Source organism: Microtus pennsylvanicus, chromosome 4 (assembly GCF_037038515.1).
Source record: "Microtus pennsylvanicus isolate mMicPen1 chromosome 4, mMicPen1.hap1, whole genome shotgun sequence".
Taxonomy (NCBI): domain Eukaryota; kingdom Metazoa; phylum Chordata; class Mammalia; order Rodentia; family Cricetidae; genus Microtus; species Microtus pennsylvanicus.
This window is the reverse complement of record NC_134582.1, coordinates 36,274,732-36,290,071: the sequence shown is the minus strand read 5'-3', so window position 1 is coordinate 36,290,071 and position 15,340 is coordinate 36,274,732. Positions and strand designations below refer to the sequence as shown.

At 47.2% G+C, this 15,340-nt stretch overlaps 1 protein-coding gene across 4 annotated transcripts in view; it reads right to left on the bottom strand.

Moving 5' to 3' along the window:
- Nucleotides 1-12,027, bottom strand: part of Sema6a (semaphorin 6A) — a 124,877-nt gene extending 112,850 nt beyond the window's left edge. For all 4 annotated transcript variants that reach the window (XM_075968696.1, XM_075968691.1, XM_075968694.1 and 1 more), the window contains exon 1: nt 11,348-12,027. The gene's annotated coding sequence lies outside the window, so the exon portion shown is untranslated. The remainder of the gene's footprint in view (nt 1-11,347) is intronic.
- Between the last annotated feature and the right edge of the window lie 3,313 nt (nt 12,028-15,340).

Genomic DNA, 15,340 nt, shown 5'->3' with positions numbered 1-15,340 from the left:
ACAGATGGGTAGGTCTAATTGTAAAAGCTCAGCATTTATAATTCATAAGCACAAATTATGCTAAACTAGATGGGGCTATATGTCATTAAGGTTTCGTATAAGCCACAGGATAATTGTTCAGACCAAGATTTAATTCATAAGTTGGCATTTATATATTATATCTAACTTTTATTAGGCTCTCTAGTTAAAAGTTGAATGTAAATAGCGCATTAACATTTATAATGCAGTTTCTTGATATCTGTTCTAAAACTCATGACACAGAAAAACACTTTTAACCAAAAGTTAGACCCTGTTTCCTCCAGATCTCAAAGTTCCCTGATATGTTTAGCATTCACCAAAGGTGCTCTGGAGTAAAAGCAAGGCCACTTGGCCCACAGCATCCAGTATATAGTGTGCTGTTATTTGAAAGGCTGGGGCATCACTCTAGATCCCGTTTTAGTCTTTGGAAGAAATAATCTTTTTTCAAAGAATATGTTTATGATTCATCTAACTTTATTTTATGTGCATTGGTGTGAAGGGGTCAGATCCCCTGGAACCGGATTTACAAACAGTTGTGAGCTGCCATGTGGGTGCTGGGAGTTGAATTCAGGTTCTCTGGAAGAGCAGTCCGTGCTCTCAACTGCCGAGCCATCTCTTCAACCGCGGAAGAAACAATCGTGGACCCAGAATGGAGCCAGTAAGTATCAGAAGATAGGATAGATAAAATATTAAAATAAAAGGTGGTTGCTCTACAGATCCAAGGGCTCCATCATTTATGACATCCCAGCCGTTCCTATCTTTACTCAACCACTCTGGTAAGGAGATGAGCGCATTCTCTTCAGCACACTAAGAACTGAGTGCGATTGTTTTACTTATCAGGTGAGTGGGCACATGCTTAAGGCCAGGCTTTGAGAAATGTTCTACCTAGATACAGTCCCCCGCTCCCACCCCACCACCACCACTGGTGACCATTTGATTTGCTTCAAGTTCACTTTCTGTTTGACTGGCACCCACATGGAAACCATTGAATATTTTTTCTAAAATGTGAATTGCAATATTATGTTTAACTGGATCCCCAATGGTAGCCACAGTCTTGTTACCGTTGAGAGGGCAATGAACTAAATTCACTAAAATACTTCTTTTAGAAACAACATTTTTAAAATCTTTTCCTACTGCTTTCTTCCCCTCCATTCCTACACACATGTGTACATGTGTGTTTCCATGTGAATGCATGTGTGCATCTGTACCTGTGCTTATGTGTGTGTATCCCTACGTGCAGAATACTGCAAAATGGGCAGGAACATTTTCTTGCCCTGCCCCACCTCCCCTCAAAATGAAGGGTCTGTAGTACTGAATTTCCGAAAGCATGCTTTCCTTGCTTCTGGGGGATGCATGAGGGAGAGGTAAAGCCAGGCTGGTGGGTAACGCAGCCTATGGGTGAGGCAGGCAGACCACATGATCAAAACCTCATGTGACACTTCAAAGTGTTGCTCCACAAGGAATTCCGGTGCCCAGGAGCCTTGTGAAGCCAGTAGCAATTACGGCCACGTTATCCTTTTCATTTACTTCATATCCTTGGTCTCGAAAATCAATCATTCAGTGTGGTTGGAGTAAGGGAGGCATCTTTATAATAGGCACATGCACTCAAAACGCTTGTTGATCCTATACAGACATTTTGGCAAGCTAGATCTGGAGAAATTTAAAACTGCTGCTTTGAAGCTCACTTTGAAATAAAAACTAGTCATTTTCCAGGGTTTTTTTTTTAAGTGACTAATTTTCTAGATTAGCCCTATTTGTAATGAAGTCAAAGTTTACTTTTCCTGAATCTCCTGGATTCTCACATGCTGCCTGCCTTGCATGTCCAGAATTCAGCCCAATTTGCTTCTTTGGGTATAAGGTTTTGTTTTTTTTTAATGTTTTAGTCTGCAAAGGAATTGAATTGCTTGGCTTGGACATGCAGGAGTGGTAGAAAGCCTACTTAAGAAAAGGGAACTAAGACTTTAAGAAGCATACTAGCAAGCTTTACACAGGGCCAGAGCAGGCTCAGGACGGCCAGCTGTGGCCTCCCTCACATGGGAGGCTTAGCCAGCCTTGCAGCCTTTGTCTCCCTATTACAGCAGTTGCTTCCTCAAACCTTGTCTTGATGGAGCCACACAATATACACACAACTAGAGAACTTTTTCTGATCAGCAACCCCCCCCCAAAAAACCGTTAAAACAACAAAGACATGAAAAATGTCCATCTGCAGGAGAGCTGACGTGGGTAGGAGGCCGCTGGTCCAAGGTCATCCTTGTGTTGTAAATGAGAACAATGGCCTCCAACACCTCAGTAATGAGCGTCAAACTTAAACACAGTTGACGCTTAAACCTGAAGTGAAGTTCAAACCTCCACAGTGCAAAGTCAAACACAAGGCAAGACCCTCAGGAGGTCACTGCACTTATTTCAAAATCTACAGGGCACAAACCAAACTGGGGGAGGTGAAATTTTCAGCAGCGTAATGAATACCTTTATTTACCTCATCTGTGAGTAGCCCATAATAAAGAGGGTGCACCCCCTCTGCATCCTACATCGGGAAGATAAAAGTGACATCGGCCTTTGGACTGTAATTTTTTTCACTGAGGAATTTTTTTTTCAAGGCTGAGGAAGAGGCAAATCCTGGAGTAAATATCAGCTGGATGGGCACATAACAAGGTCCAGAGAGATGCTCTCAGAAGTTGCCTCTTTTAATCTAGCACTGAATTACACCAGAAGCGGCTTTCAGCTCTTCCAGAGCACCACTGCCGAAATAACTGCAAGGCTTGCAAGCCCTAGTATCTCTCAAATCTTTCCCAAGACACCCCAATACTAGCCGAGGCACCGAAACTATGGCAACCGAATAAGAAAGCAGCCTCCATGATTAATAGATGAAGATCCCCGTGACAGTGTCTAGCTGGGACCATCATTCATGATGTGAGCAGAATTAGCGCGGAATCCATCTCGAAAGCCATTAACAAGGATTCTTTCAACAACCAACACACCGCCATTCTGTTACACACACTGGAGTTTTGAAGGCTCTCGACGATTTGGTTTCTATTTCTCATTCACTGTGCAGGGCTGAGACTCTGCTTGGTGACTCAGATACTCGTTTGTTTTGAGAGAACTGAAAGGAATGCTGACGAGAAGGGTTTCCCACCTGGGTGTCTGAGGCCTAAGAACAAATGCATTCAAACTCCCAAATATGTGAATGAAGTCACATGGGCTCTCTGAGGTAGAAAGGAGGGAAGACAGTGACTGGGTCATCTGAGGATGTCTGCAGAATGTGCCAGTTCATAAAGCATTCCATTTGGGGAACAGGAGCATGGCCACGGACTGGGTCTATCAGTGTTCTGTCTGTCAGTATCTCACTCGAGAGCATTAGGAGTCTGGGGAAGCAGTAATGGAGATGCTGTAGTACCAATGAGAAGAAGACTACTTTTCTTAGGGCAAAAACATCCAACAACAAAAGGAAAGGAGGGCTTATCACAGACTGCACCTCTATAGGACCCCCAAATAGCATCACACAGTAATTAAGATAGCCCCTTTCTCTGCCCTGGTTCATACAATAATTTTTATTTGAAGAGTATATTTTCATAGTATAAAATGACAGATCCTGCCTTGCATTTTATTAAATCAAGTAATGGCAGAAGATTAGTCACTGAGAAGCACCTGGCCATGTTAAAAGGAAGTTCTGAGTCTAAAAGTGTTACCTATTGCTTTCAAAGTACTAGCCATCTCAGGGCTGCTTGGAAGGACCCAGCCCTTCAGTCTTTGGGGCATGTTTATTAGTGACTAGGCTCACTCTCCCCATCACCTCTCTCTACTTACAGAAGCCTCCTTAATCCCGGAGCTGAAAGTAACTTATTCTCAGGGATGGATGGAGTCCTGGAGGACACAAGGTAGGTAGCACCTCAGGGAACTGTGGTGATAATACCAATTTATTTCTCCTTCTGTTGGATATTTTAGAAATCAGATTTTTCTCACTGATAAGTCTTGACCCTCGAAGCAAAGTTCACAATTGGTGGGAGGGGATTGGCCAGTAGAACGGCAAGTACTACAAGTGTGGGGTTCTTCTCCTGGCAGCCACTTGTAATGGAGACCCCACTCTTCCTAACTTAATTTAAATATGGCCAGAGAAGAGTGGCCTGGCCGCAGTGGTGACCCTGAAGGTGGTCGTGTAGATCCTGCAGGTGGAACCACCAGAAATGCAATAGGCAGCCAAGCTTTTCTTCTGCACATTTTCGCTTTGGGAATTTGGCTCATCCCTGAAGACATGACCCTCAGATTCTAAATATGGTCAGTAAGTGGTAAGTGGCAGTTACCCATTTAAAATAACAACAACAACCACCCTTTGGTCTCTGATCAATCAATCCCTGAGTGTTGCTATCGTTTCAGTTAAACTGTGTTTGCTTGGGCTCCCCTTTGTCTGTTTTGGGTGTGATATTTAACTTTCTAAGTTAGGAGAGGATCGTAGCTCCTCCTCCCCTGGAGTGAATGGTTCACAGCTCCAAACCTGTGACCCTGTGGCTGGCTGGTGGCGTGGTTGTTCCTGTGGAGTCCAAGGGCTGTTTCCTTTGTATCCTCTCTCTGTGTTACAGATCCGCCACCATTTCCTCCTGTACTCTGCCCCCACAAAGCAGTATCAGCGGTTCTCAAATCAGTTCCCAGGCTGTTTCCCATGACTGCAGTTACCCAAATAAAAGTAAGCCTTTGCATTATACAAGTGCTTGTGTGTGCCAGGCATTGTGAGAGCTGCAGGTGTTACCTCCGCTGTAGTTCCTCCAGCAGCTACAACATCAACATCATTCTCAGAATTTACAAATGGAAACTGAGCCAGGGGGAACAAAGTCATTCTATCTGTAAAATGACAAACATGTATGTACACCACACACATACACGCACACACACAAAGTGTATTGTGTTGCCAAACCGAACCTCAGAACTGCTTCTGAACCTGCCAATTGCATCCCATGCAACGACTTAAACTTTCCCAAGCACAGTGAATGTGCCCTTGTTACCGCAACATGGAAGCTTACTCCAGCACTCCTAGTTCACCTTGACACGTCTGGGCTACATTAATGGCTGCATTGACATTGATGCATATGATTGCAGAATAATTCTGTCCCCGTTTTTCCTTTTAGAATGTCTGGAAGAGTGCCACTCTCGTGACCTTGCTCCTGTCATGGTCATTTTGAAAGAAATCTTTACTCGCTGCGGTTGACATTCTAACTGATACAGCTGTGATCCGTAAGACAGATGAACCGTGTGTTTTCGGTGATTTTCAGGACACTGTTCATTTTCATAATGTGGTTTACATTCAAACTAGATCCAAAGTGTACAACACTCATTTGATGATAAAAAAGAAAGTGTAAGGTCTACATTATGCCATTCTGAGGCAAAAAGAAAAACTGACATCAAATTTTCCAAGTTAGGCAGAGGCAGGTGCATCTCTGCAAGTTCGAGGCCAGCCTGGTCTACAAAGCGAGTTCCAGCACAGTTGGGGCTGTTACACAGAGAAACCCTGTCTCACCAAAAACCAAAAAACTTGCCCAAGTTTCCATAGTTATTTTATAAAATATATTCACATTTCATATTATTCTGTCTGCGGTCCTATAAGGTGGAAAGAGTGGGCTTACAATTCATAGAAATTACTTAAAATAATGTAGCCTCGGGGAAGTAAAGTATCTCATCCAAGAAAATAGAAGTCTGGAGTTCGGGTCTTCTGGGTCTAGGCTCTTCATCTGTTATTCTGGCCCAGGGCAGAGGTTAACAAACATATTACATCCCCCCCCCCCAAAAAAATGGCAAAAATTTCAAATTATTGGGGAAAAAAGGTTCAAAAGCCAGTAGTTAGAAAGCAGAGCAAGTGAGACCAGAGTGAAAGGCTCAGTCCCCATATGTGCTAGCTACTTCTCAGCTCCATGTCTTGGCAAGTTGATCTTCCCTTGCTCAGTCTCCCTGTAGCTATAACCAGGTGTCTCACAGATGTGTGCTCTTGGCCCTAGCAAGGGACTGGAGGAGTCTGTGGGAATGAACAGACTCCAATCCATTATCAAGACTGGGAAAACAACACACTGTGAATATCCTACTAACAGTATAGGAGAAATCACGCCTATGAACAGGGAAGATAGCAGACACCCATGTAGGAAGGAAGCATCTCACTTGAGACAGAAGAAAAAAAAAGACAAGACACTTAGACTATTTATCGACAAGAAGATGCCCTCTTTATTCACTCAACCAACACTTGGGCCTGTGAAGGACCAGGTAGTTTTTTTTGGGGGGGGGGCAGAGATAATATAGTGAGAACATAGAGATACTCATCATTTTGGTGCTATGTTCTAGAGGGCGACAGAAAATAAACAGGAATAATATATAGCTTGTTGGACTGTGAAGGGAATAAGGCCTACAAGAGGATGAGGAGTACTTCCGGCCCAGAGGTAAAGTAAATCAGGTGTATGGAGGGCTTTGCTGAGAAAGTGCAAATGTCTGCAGGGTGTGAGGAGCAAATCATACAGACATCTAGGCAAAGAGCTGCCCCAACCTTCCCTCCACCCCAAGCCTATACAAAAGACCACAAGGAGGACCTCCAGGACTGCACGCCTGCACATGCAGGTAAGCTTAAGGAGCAATGGAAGCCAAGGAGAAGGCAGAGGGTAGGTCATGTGCCAGAGAAAGGACTTAAGCTTTTAGAGAGAAAAAGATGGGATAGCAGAGCTAACTTAGGAATGCATTCACTAAGTTGAGAAAAGTTGATGGGAGCCAAAAGCAGAAGCGGGGCAACTAAATGGGATACTGGCACAATCCCCAGCAGAGGAGGACTAGGTGAGGACCAGGGAGGTGGTAGACCGGGATGGAGCGCCTGTGCATCCTGAAGATGGCATATGACATGGAAGAAGCAGGAGTTGAGGATAATGTTTAAGCTCTGGGGCTTGGGCAATTCATGGAATTACCATGGCGAAGATGATGACGAAAACGGATGTGGGTAGAATGAGCCAGAACAGGGCTTTTTGAACATGTTAGGTGGGAGATATCTTCTAGGTTCTGAGAAGATCCAGTGGGCCCCGGCTACTTACTATCCTGTCCTAAGAGAAGTCTGCGTGAAGAGACCAAGTGAGTAGCAGTGTACTGGGAATGGAATGGACTCTCCACGAGTGCAATTACAATTATTCTAATAAAAATGTTTTGCAAGAGCTCGTCTGTTTCACGAAGCAAGATGCCCTTGTGTATATACCTCACTGTAACAGCCCCATGCTGAGTAGTCCTGAACTCTTCTCCCTTGAGGTTTGTGGGTATGACATCTTATTTGCCCATTTCAAAGGGATTAAATGCCTCCCTCCCTTCCCTACCTTACCATATCCCCAAGAGGCAGTCATGTGGTTGCCGGAGAGAATAGCTCAGTCGCTCTCATGTTTTAAGGCAAATGGGAAAAGTCTTCACTCTGAAATAGAAATATCTCGGAGCTGTTTGGCTCCAGGATACCCTAAGAAAAGAGGGATGGATGTGGGTGGGGGGCGGTGCACAGCGGGATGCTCCATACTTCACCTTCTGCTGGCACGGAAGGAGGTGCTCTTAGATAAATATATCAAAGACCTTCAGCTCTGGGAGGAGTACCAGAAACTGTCTGAACCTGAGGGAGGGTGTGGCAGGGAGGGGCAGTGAGGAGACAGGCTTTACTTGGAGGGAAACGGCAGGTGCCTAATTAAGGCATTTCAATTAGTCCGGTTTGTTCTGTGATTCCCTTTGTGTAAACAAATTAGATGGGCGAATATACTAGCTCTCCAAAACTAGTTCTAAAAAGCCTTTTCATCCCATCAACACCCCTTTATTCTACTCTGAAGAGAACTAAATGACAAAATATGCATCATACACAAACTTCCTGAAGCAAAATAATATTTCCCCCCCCATTTCATAGGAAAGTGCAATTACCCATTCACTCTCAAAGCATAGGTGCTTACTGTAAATTTAGTACAAGTGCTTAAAACCTGGATGCTTTATTTTTACTCAATGGTAACAGCCTGTGTAACTCTTGCCATCCTTATTTAACACACCCAGGCTCACTGGTGCAATGGTACACGCCTCCTCAAAATGCAAATGCTCTCTTTTTTTAAATGATAGCAAAGGCATTACTAGATGTAGAAAGAACGAGAGGGGTGTGTGTTTGTGTACAAAGGGTAACCCCTGTTACCACCGTCATAACCACACATTGAAAGCTTCGTCTGTTTTCACTGCAGGAAAGATAAACCTGCTGCTGTGTAAGAAAATAGTGATGTGTGTGTGACCAAGTTCATTCATCCATTTATTCATTCATCAATTACCTGAATGTTCTACACAAGGTCATATGTTATTTTTATCCTATTAAAACTTTGGTATTTTGTCCAACACATACTCTCCGGGTGACCCCAAAGGTAAGGACTTAGGGTCATAGATGCAGATTGCAAGTATTTTTGAGAATGTGGCCATTTCTAAGTGGTTATAGTTGTACAATATAACACACGAGGGAGCCCATCACTCCCAATCACAGCAAATAAGAAATAAAAACCTAATACTTCTTTACATCAAGATGAATTGAAAAACTCCTAACAAAATCAAGGTTTCAGATCTGTTACTCATTCTTTTCGCTTATATTGGTTTGCCAAGTCCTTCATTCACCAATGTATAAAACCCAAATAAAAACAAGAGAGTATGGGTTACCTAAGACCCAACCAGACGCTACTCTCTAAACAGAAATGGGTAAACCAAACTCAAACGGCTGGTGCAATTATGTTTTACCAGACAATTTAGGTTAATAGGGGGAGACACGGATCTGCCACTGTATTTAAGGTGAGGTTACTAATTAACTTTGGTGCCTGGAGTAGTTTAATAAAAGTTTATTGTCGAAGACTAAACGTGGAGTTTATAAATCTTACAAAATGCTTGCTATCTTGACTTCTGGTAGCTGTTGTGGGTAAGGAGGAAAAAAAATGTGTGGTGTTTTCATTCAAACACTGAGCCCAGGCATCTTTACCTTGGGGGTACTGAGCTAAATAAAGGATTAATGTATCCAAAACCACTAACCCCCTGCCATCATAGTAGCAGATGGTGAATTTTACGCCAAAATATAAGTCCGCCAGGGGAAGGAAAGCCTAAATCACCAGGATTAAGAAAAAACAAGGCAAAGATACTCGACCTCCCTACCGGAGAAAAGCTTGAAAATCAGAGCAGATGGGCGTTAAACGATAGCTTTTTCTACAATCCACTAATAGAAGCCCAAACTGAATTAAATGGCAGAGTTATGAATGCTGTGTGTGTGTGTGTGTGTGTGTGTGTGTGTGTGTGTGTGTGTGTAGGTTCGCCTGTATTTTAAATCTTTCAAGGATTCAGTAGTAACTCGATTTTCCTCTAGAGTAAATAGGACGAGATCCCTCTGAGGCTGGGCTTGGTCACCACACTCTCAAGGCAGCCACAATCGCTCGGAACAGACTGAGGCGGAACTGCCGGCAGGACTGCCTACTTCCCCACAGGCTAGAGGCAGCCGCTGGAAACGCTTGCCCAGGCTAGGAGGACAGCGCCTCCAATCGTTCCACTCTCCTCCTCTCCACCAACACCTGGCCCTGCTCCTCGCCTCCCAGGACATGTGCGAACTGCAATGCCTTGCGACTGGCGCAGGAGGTTCGGGATGTTGTGCTTAGAGCTAGAGACTCCTGAGCCCGCGAGCCAGGGTCCGTGTCCACAAGCGACCTCACAGCAGCTTCTGTCCGCCACTTGTGATCACATTAGCATCCTAAATTCAACACGTCCCAATCCCGGCCCCCCAGACCTACTCCAGCTGCTGGAGACCCTGGTCCAGGAAGTGCTGCCGGCCAGAGGAGGTGCCATTCTCCAGTGGACAGGCAATCTAGCCCCTAGTCACATCCCAGTTGTCCGCGCAATTCTCTCGGGGTCAGATTGAACACGCTGAGCCCTCGTCTGGTGTTTCCAGCAGTCTTTAGCTATCACAGAAACTTTCCAGAAGCGCCGGGTACGGGGGCCCTGCACAGTAAAGGGGAGGAGGCGCTAGGAAGGGGGCGGCGAGCGAGCGGGAAAAATGTCGGGGTCCGGTTTCTGTCCCTGACACACGCAGGATCGGGACAGCAGCCTGGCTCTGTACCGCCCGTGAGAGACCTCAGGATCCTGCTTTATACCGTTTCCCTTCTTGGGGAGCTGAAAAAAAACACGGAGATCGGGCAAACTGACACTGCCCACCTAGTAGGATCACGAACAGGGAACTGCCCAGCTTGCTTTGGGCGCCCCACGGCTCCAGAGGCTGAGCTCCAAGACACAACAAGCAGTCAGGACATCCAACAATCTGCAGCCCGGCAGAGCTTTCATCAGAGTGGCAAGCCCAGAGCTATTTCTTGCCAGGTCTCCCCACCCTTCCCTCTCCCGGGGTACATCTTTTCTCGAGAGGGACAGCACAGGTCTTGGAGGAAGACGCAGCAGGGGCCAGCCCTAGCGTTTAGAGCTCAGTGCTTGAGAGAGACGCAGCTGCGACAAATGGTGCCCTGTTCGCTCGGGTGGGAACTGAGGCAGGGGACAAGACCTAGGGCGGGGGCGCCGTGCTATACCAAGACACCGCTCCTAGGCACTTACTCCAGCAAACAAAGCCAGGAACCTTTGGTGCCAGCAGCGACTGAAGAGTGGATCCCACCAAGAGAGAGGGCGCGCAGATGCTCAGGGCCATTACAAGTTTCACGCACTCCACGGAGCCCAGCCCAGAGCCCGCACTGATAACAAAAGATCCTCATCTCTTCTCCACCTCCCCGCACAACCATTTCTCCCACAACAGAGCCTAAACCTGTGGCTGGACACAAATAGCTTTGTACTCCCCAATCCTCTCTGGCCCTCGAGGACAGAACCCTTCCCCCTTCCCCAGCACTCGACACCAGGACCCGGCGCTTTCGAGAATCCCACCCTCCAGGGCCGCTTTCCTCCCTACTGGCTCAAGAGTGAGCTCTTAGCCTCGGGTCCAGCACACACACACACACACACACACACACACACACACACACACACACACACACACACACACACACCCCGCTGGGCAGGACAGCCATCCTCTCGGTCTAGGTCCGGGGCGGCGCCGGTCGTGTGCGCGACTCGGGTGGGGAAGCTTCTGACATGGAGCCCAGAGTCTCTGGGGCTCAGGACTGAAAAGAGCTGCAGGCAGGGCTCGGGGCTACTCCCCCAGGAAGGGACAACGCTCCGGAGACAGAGACATAAGACCAAACACAACACAGGCACTACAAAGCCCACAACGCGCACCTGGGGTAACCCCTGGACCCTCACCCAAGCCTGGATCCAGGAGGTGGGGCGCTCAGGGACGTTAAAGCCATACCTTTTCGGTGCATCGACGGGCAGGCGGCCGCGGCTCGGAGCGGACTGGCACGGCGTGTATCCCATTTAGTAATCCATTATCGAGAAGATCTCTCTGGGCCTTGAGCTGCGCTCTTTCCTTCGCAAGCCTTTGTCATTCCTACATGTGTGCTTGTCTCTTTGGGGGGCAACAGTCACGGCGATTACTTTCTGGGATGCAAGCGAGCTGTGTTCATCTCCAATGACAGAAGAGGACCGGAGGAGAAGGCAAAAAAAAAAATTGAAAAAGGAAAAAAGAAAAGAAAAAGAAAAAAACGGAGAAAGAAAAACCAGCGAGGACCCGGGTAAATGTTCAAGAAACTCTTTTCCAAATCCAAATTCCACTTGGATTCACTTCTGAGTCCCCTCAGCGGTGCCAGCGCCCATTAACTAGTCATTTCAGGGCGGGGGGCGGGGTGGGGGTTGAGGCAGAGGTGCAGGACTCTGGCCGGCTCTGCAACCCCGAGCTCAGTGTCCCGGGTGTGGCGACGCTGGCCGCGGCCGCACGCTCCTAGGCGGGCATCTCGGGCAGTCGGCACCGCGGAGAAGCGCCTGTGCTGCGTCCCGAGCGCCTAGGCAGCCGAGTGCGTGGGGAGCAGAGTTGGCTGCAGCCTCACCCCGTGCGGCTCACTACTCCAGTGTCACCGGAGAGGCCGACGCTCCGGGCGGAGCCAAGTCCCGGACTGGATTGCGCAGAGCGGACTCTCCTCCAGCAACCCCGCCTCCCAGGGCTGCTGTCTCCGACCCGAAGGAGAGCTGTGGTGTGTGCGCGAGGGAGAGAGGGAGGGAGGGAAACAGCGCGAGTAAACCAAAGGAAGGAAAGACTTGACGCCGTGTGGCTGCAGGTAGAGCTTTGGACTGAGTCGACAGCCCCGCTTCTTACCACCTCAATTCCCCGCCCCGGGGCGCGCACTCGGGAGGTCCCAGCGGGGGCGACTCCAGGAAAAGCCCAGCCCTCGTCTACCCACCCCCACATGGGCTCTAGCAAAAGAAAAGAAAAAGGAAGAAAAAGAAAAGAAATCCCAGACAACATTGATGAGCTCTGCCAAATCGAAAAAGAAATAAAAATAGAAAGAGAGGAACAAGTTACAAGAAAGAGTTTGTCCATCGATTTTCTTAAATGGAAAAGTTTTAAAGGGACGGCAAACCTTTCTATTTCTGATTACTGTATCAGGAGGTAGATTCTGGAAGTGATGGACCCTTTTCCTGCCCAGATGAATTGTGGTTAAAAATAGTTTCTCACACACACCCGTTCATAGCACACGTTAAATAAACATATAAACTACGGTGCTGAGAACGTGGTCAACGACCGTGATCTGTTTGAAAACGTCTAAGTCCGCGGTGAGGATCGTTCTTAGAAATGAGTAAACTTTAGACATAAGACTCAAACAGTACCAAAGGGAATCCAGCAGCTTCTTGGAAAAGGGAAATCGCAACTATTTCCAAGGCTCTATTGTTATGAGCGCATGAAGAATGGCAGGCACGGCCTCTCTCCGCTGCCTGGACTTACAATAGCAAAGAACTCTTGCAGTTTACAGGCTTGTGCCAACTGGTCAGGCCACACCACAGTCCCCTCCCCCAGCCGGCGCGCCCTCGCTGCCGCGCCGGCTGCTCCCCTCAAGCAACTGCGCGCCGGGGCTGCTGCTCCCAGAGTAGGTTTCGCAGATGGTGCCCACTGAGGCCGCAGCCTTCAGAGAAAGTAACGCTGGGTGGCCAAGCAATTCCCGGAGCAATCTCTACTGCACGTTAAGTCAGCGGAGAAAAGCAAGTGGGAAGGAGGATCGTAGTCTCAGACCCAGGTTGGCTGAGAAGCTTCATGTTAGAAATTGTACCTGTTCCCCAATTTGGGGTTAGTGCTACTAAGTCCACGTTCCCTGTATTCCATTCCAGCATGTGCAAAAATCTGCTCGTAAGTGCTCTGGAAAGAAAAAAAAAAAACGGCGAATACGTGACAATGTCCTCCACATCTCCTCCGCCCTCGGGCTTTTTTTTCCCCTAACAAAACCACCTGGGGAAAGGGTGGGAAGAATGATTAAAGGAGAAAAGCAGTTCTGCTGTTCTCCAAAACTACCAGCAGGGGCCGCTATCCCCACCCTTCCTAGGCCAGCAAAAGTAGATACAGATCCCGGGTGGTTGGGGGCGCGGCCCTAGGTGCGCGCGCAGCACCCACGGTTCTGGGCGCGACTCTGGAAGAAGACTGGGCACGAGAGGGAGAGGTGGTGGTCGACTTGCTCCGGTTCTAAAGGCTTGGGTGGGGACTGCCTCCCAGTGTCATCCTCCTAGCCCTGGGACTTGGTGGGACAGGCTTCCACTCGGAGACCTCTCTAGCACCCAGATTTAGGCTGGCGTTGGGCTGGTTCAGTGACAGTCAGTCCTTCGTCCGGTATCTCCACCCGGCGCTGGTGGCCAGGGCTTCCTCTTCGCTCCCCACCGCTGATTTACATGCTAATTATGTCTGGGAAAAGTTCTTTAATTGGCAGAATTAGGCAGAGCAAACGAATTGTTTCACAGACTGAACCAAATTAATTCCGCTTTAGCTCCTTGCTTTGGAGAAACAAACAATTAAGCTGTCTTGTTTGCTTTATGGATATATTGCAAGTGCCCCACATCGCGTTTTTAAGATATTGTTTAAAGGGTAATTATTTTCAGTATTAATACTTGTATGTTTAACTTGTAGTATCCCCGAGCCACGAGGAGGGAGATTAAATTTACCTAATTTAAAATTGTGGGATACAAGAGGGAAAGAATTTGAATTTACTTTTGAAGGTAAAGCAATACCACCCAGAATCTTCCTGGCAATTATTAGATCCTAAAATCTCAGTATCCAATTAGGCGGCTGGTGTGCTGAACACGTGGTACTACTTTTATACTTGCCAGAGGAAAAAAGATGCTGCAAGAATCAGGAAGAAAAGTCAGTCACAAGAAACCTCGTGATGCCATTATCCCTTCGCAACCTCAGACTCTCCCCAAAACCTTATTTAACTTTTCAGCAAAGTCACTGCCCCTCCAAAGTTTTTGGAGTCTGCAATGTACCCTTCTACTCACAAAAAACCGCCAATGAGAGTAAAGAATCACCGAATGTTAGAATTTGAAAACTTGTCAGGTTTTGTACTTTAGCGGCATGGTTGTAGACTATTTCAGGAGGCTTCCTCGGGTTAGGCAACAGATTAGCTGGTCATCTTGGACGAATCCCTTATCTTTCTAGAGCCACAGTTGGCCTACCTGCCCCTGGGGTTCGTAACTGATTCACTACCCAGGAATGTTATGGATTAACCAGAGTGCAAGGGGAATCCAGGACACCCACTTCCTGGTAAGCATTAGCAAGCAACTCAATCATCCTCCACATCAGTCCTAAGGTCACATTTTACAAGGGTCAGATGGAGGCCCAGAAAATGAGGTGGCTTCCCTTGTGTGGAGAATTAGGTTAGGCCTGGAAGCTACCCTTAATGACTCTCAATAGCAGATACCTACGTGACAGGATCCACTTCCTCAAATCACCTGACAAGGTGTGTATGGGGGGGAGGGGTAAAATAAGACTAAAAACAAACAAACAAACAAAAAACCCCAGTAAGCTCGCCCTTTAAAGAGCTCATCCAGGCATTTGATGAGAATCTCTGCTTTAAAATAGCTTAATTTTCTGACAGAAGAGATGGTTCAGTGTTTAATGGTCTTCCAGAGGACCAGGTTTGGTTCCCAGCACCCATATGGAAAATTGTGTGTGTGTGCACGCGTGTGTTCTAAAAAGCTGAACTCCTCCTTTCTATGTAAGGCCTCACTGCATCCTTCGCCTTGTAATTTTCCCTTTGTCTTGTGACTAAAAACCTCTACTCATCCTTCAGGTGTCTGCATCAAATCTTCTACTTCAAGAGAGTCTTCCCTGACACTGCCCATGTGTGTGTCAGACGCATGTACACACACACACAGACACAGACACACAGACACACACACACACACACCTCGGTCTTCATTCATTCTC